This window comes from Tupaia chinensis, unplaced genomic scaffold (genome assembly GCF_000334495.1).
Source record: "Tupaia chinensis unplaced genomic scaffold, TupChi_1.0 Scaffold000390_1, whole genome shotgun sequence".
Classification (NCBI taxonomy): Eukaryota; Metazoa; Chordata; class Mammalia; order Scandentia; family Tupaiidae; genus Tupaia; species Tupaia belangeri.
In genome coordinates, this window is record NW_006159892.1 from 1 (window position 1) to 4,402 (window position 4,402).

Genomic DNA, 4,402 nt, shown 5'->3' on the forward strand with positions numbered 1-4,402 from the left:
CACACTCACTGTCTGTCCTGACCATCACTCTAGGCCATTCTTTCTGGCATCAGGATGAAGTACGGTGAGTATTGTATATTTTGGTATGCCAAGCAGAGTATGAATGGGAAGAAATTGTCAGGAAGCAAAGTATTCTTGCCTGGAATATGGATTCCTTGGAGCTATATACAGAGCTAGTGTCAATGACAGAAGGAAATAATTACTAAGCAGAGAAGGTATGTGAGTAAAGGCCACAGGCCAGTTCCTAACTTTTCCTAATTAAATTTAACACAATCCTTGCAGTTTAACATTGTTAGCTTTTGATGTGTGAAGCCATGAATCTGTATCTCTTTAAATTCTTTAGGATAATTTGAAAATTCACTTTTTTTTTTATTTTCTAGAAGAATCAGGGACATTTCCAGCATTTGGAGAGTATTCTTATAGTACTTTAATTTCTGCAATAGTGTCTAAATTATAGCAGATTAAATTATACTATTCTGAAATGACGATACAGATTTTTTATTTTCTCTTACATATGATGTAGATAAAACACACAGGATCTGCATGGTGATAGAAAACATTTGTTATCTATTCATTGTGGTGAGACTCTTTTCCTTCTTGAAGTCAGTTAAGAAGACGAAATGAAAGGTAACTTGATAAACTGAGGTTTGTTTACATATTAGAAAAAAAGTCCTGGTCTTCATTAGTTTTTAGAATTAGATTATGTTGTATTGATTATATGTATTAGATTATATTGTTAATATAGTCTCATGGCCTCCTCGCCAGTGGCTCTCTAACTATATTGGTGTTTTAATACCCTTATACTGAAATCTTATATATAAAGGGCTTTATTATTCCTGTTTTATAGCTTAAAAGATATAAACAACTTAGAAAATCTGAAAGATTTTTTCTTGAAAGACATTTTTAACATCACATCTTTGCAAGAGATAGAGTCAAAATCTCTGCTATTGTTATTTTCTTCTACTACATGGCATATTTTAAGTTTTTTGTATATATTTTTAGTTTTTTAAAGAACAATCTTATTTTTTAAACAAAATTGTGATGGGGCAATATTTAATACATTGATAAATCTAATTTAAAAGGCAACTATCATATAATAATATAAAGACCAAAATAGAACATACATGCCATTATTTTTTGTAATTGCAAAAGAATAATATTAAGAACAAATGGAATTTATCATGTATATTAACAATAGATGCTACAATTAGAAGGAAATTTTTTTCAGTTTTAATCAAGAAAGAGCACACAATGAAATTACTTTGTGCTAAGCAATGCACCATAAAATATGAGTAACATAAAATATTATAATGAAGAACTTCGATGATCACTAATTACACAGATTATTAGTATGTATTTCTTAAGGCATAAGTACCAAGAACTTACTTTTCTATTAGAATTACTAAGTTTATTAAACATAAACCCATTATGTTAAAAAAGTGGAGGTTGGGGCGTTACTTTCTAAATAAGTTAAAATAGTATTAAAATAAACATTGAACTTAGGAATGACACTAGGATGGTCTTTGAAACCCAGAAAACAGCACAACATAATTTAATTCTAAAAACTACTGAAGACCAGGACTTTTTTCTAATATGTAAACCTCAGTTTATCTGAAGGCATAAGTACCAAGGAAGTTACTTTTATAACAGAATTGCTAAGTTTATTAAACATAAACCCATTATGTTAAAAAAAAAGTAGAGGGTGGGGAATTACTTTCTAAATAAATTAAAATAGTATTAAAAATAAACATTGAACATAGGAATGACATTAGGATGGTCTTTGAAAGCCAGAAAACAATACAACATAATCTAATTCTAAAAACGAATGAAGACCAGGACTTTTTTTCTAATATGTAAACAAACCTCAGTTTATCAAGTTACCTTTCATTTCGTCTTCTTAACTGACTTCAAGAAGGAAAAGAGTCTCACCACAATGAATAGATAACAAATGTTTTCTATCACCATGCAGATCCTGTGTGTTTTATCTACATCATATGTAAGAGAAAATAAAAAATCTGTATCGTCATTTCAGAATAGTATAATTTAATCTGCTATAATTTAGACACTATTGCAGAAATTAAAGTACTATAAGAATACTCTCCAAATGCTGGAAATGTCCCTGATTCTTCTAGAAAATAAAAAAAGTGAATTTTCAAATTATCCTAAAGAATTTAAAGAGATACAGATTCATGGCTTCACACGTCAAAAGCTAACAATGTTAAACTGCAAGGATCGTGTTAAATTTAATTAGGAAAAGTTAGGAACTGGCCTGTGGCCTTTACTCACATACCTTCTCTGCTTAGTAATTATTTCCTTCTGTCATTGGCACTACCTGGAGGCTGCGGCATGGGACCTGTGCGAGAACTGCCTGGGCCAGGCCCACTATCTTCTATGATCAGAGCACTTTTGAAGAAACGTGTCCATATTGTTTCCAGTTACTGGTTCTGGATAACTCTCGAGTGCGCCTCAAACCCAAGGCCAAATTAACACCGAAAATACAGAAACTTCTTAATCAAGAAGCAAAAAATTATACACTCAGTTATAAAGAAGCAAAAATTGTGAAAAAGTACAAAGACTCCAAAAGCATATCAGAAACTTCTTAATCAAGAAGCAAGAAATTAGACACTCAGTTATAAAAAGTAAAAATTGTGAAAAAGTACAAAGACTCCAAAAGCATATAGTTGGTTACTTGTAAGACATGCAACAGAACAGTCAAACATCACAGTAAAAGCAGAAGCTTTCTAGCAGCACTGAAGAGCAATCCTGTCACCCCTGTAAGTAAATTTAGCCTGAAGACACCAGAGAGAAAGACACTGAGTTCTGGAAACTTAAATCACGATAGGTCTGGCTTCAAAGGCAAGAGCCCAGCATCAATATTCAGAACACCTACCTCTGGACAGTCAATACCTAGTTGCTCTTCAAAGGATGTGAGCAAAACAAAGAAACATTTCTCTCAACTAAAAATGTTGCTTAGTCAACAAAATCCAAAGGTGGACTTCAGACATTTTTTATCTTCACTGTGAAGGGTGGACTTTAAAAATAAAGACTGTAATTTCTTTTCTTTTTTTCTTTTTTTTTTTTTTTTTGAGAGGTTTTCTCTATAGGGGGCGTGCGTTCGCCTGACAGACAGAGAGAGACCGAGAGACAGAAAGCAAGAAATCACCCCCCAGGGGGGATGGTCACGCCGCAATCCTTTCTCCTCCATTCTCCGGGATCTTGGGCAAGCAGGCACATGCGCGCGGCGTGAGTTCTAAGCCACTGGGTCCGGACGCAAACCACGGTCGACTACGTAGGAATCCAGTGACATAGCCATTACGGTAACTGCTGGTTCCCAAGACTGTATTTCTGAAAAAAAAAAAAAAAACACAATTATAGTAATCTTATACAGTGGATAAATTATTGTTTCCTTTTAAAGAAAAAGCTCTCTAAAAAGGAGCATGATTTTCAAAATTTTATGGTTGGAAACAATTAGTGGATAATAGTGGATGTGAGCAGCCACAACAAAACAGCCCTCCTGTTTTCATGCAGGATCTTTGCACCCCAAGTTATCAGTCCCTGGAAAATTACACATAGCCTCCAGTGACTTGACAGCAGGAGTGATCTTCTTATCCCAAACCATAGTTGGATTCCTGGGGAATTTCTTTCTTCTTTACCATTACAGTTTCCTCTATTTCACTAGATACACATTGAGAACTACAGATCTGATTATCAAGAACCTGGCTATAGCCAACTCCTTAGTCATACTATTTAAAAGAATCCCACAGACTATGGCAACTTTTGTGTCAAAGCATTCCCTGAGTGATATAGAGTGCAAACTCATCTTCTATGTTCACAGAGTGGGTAGGGGTGTGTCTATGGGTAGCACCTGCCTCTTGAGTGTCTCCCAGGCCATCACCATCAGCCCTAGAGACTCCATGTGGGCAGAGCTGAAGCTACAAGCTCCCAAATACATGGGCAATTTCAGCATCTTGTGCTGGATCCTGAATATGCTAGTCAATATCCAGGTTCTTCTCTCCATGAGTGGCAAGTGAAACTGCAAAAACAGCACTAAAATAACTGACTATGGATACTATTCAGGAGCTGTTAGCAGCAGTACTGTACAACCAGTACATTACTTACTGTTATTAGCTTATGATGCTTTGTGTCTGGGACTAATAATCTGGGCCAGCAGCTCCATGGTTTTCATTTTGGTAAGGCACAAACAGCGAGTCCAACACATTCATGGAACCAGCCCCTCTCCCAGACCATCCCTTGAGTCCAGGATCACCCAGAGCATCCTTGTCCTAGTGAGCACCTCTGTATCATTTTTCACCCTCTCCTCAGTCCTTTCATTATATATATCTCTTTTTTTCATAAGCCCCGTTGGTGGCTGATGAACACTTCTGCACTAATCACTTCTTGT

At 35.4% G+C, this 4,402-nt stretch overlaps 2 pseudogenes; both read left to right on the forward strand.

Moving 5' to 3' along the window:
* The first annotated feature begins 2,303 nt into the window (after positions 1 to 2,303).
* On the forward strand, positions 2,304 to 3,023 carry LOC102470730 (UPF0711 protein C18orf21 homolog pseudogene; annotated as a pseudogene).
* A 414-nt stretch (positions 3,024 to 3,437) lies between these two features.
* Positions 3,438 to 4,402, forward strand: part of LOC102471149 (vomeronasal type-1 receptor 3-like) — an 18,677-nt pseudogene continuing 17,712 nt past the window's right edge.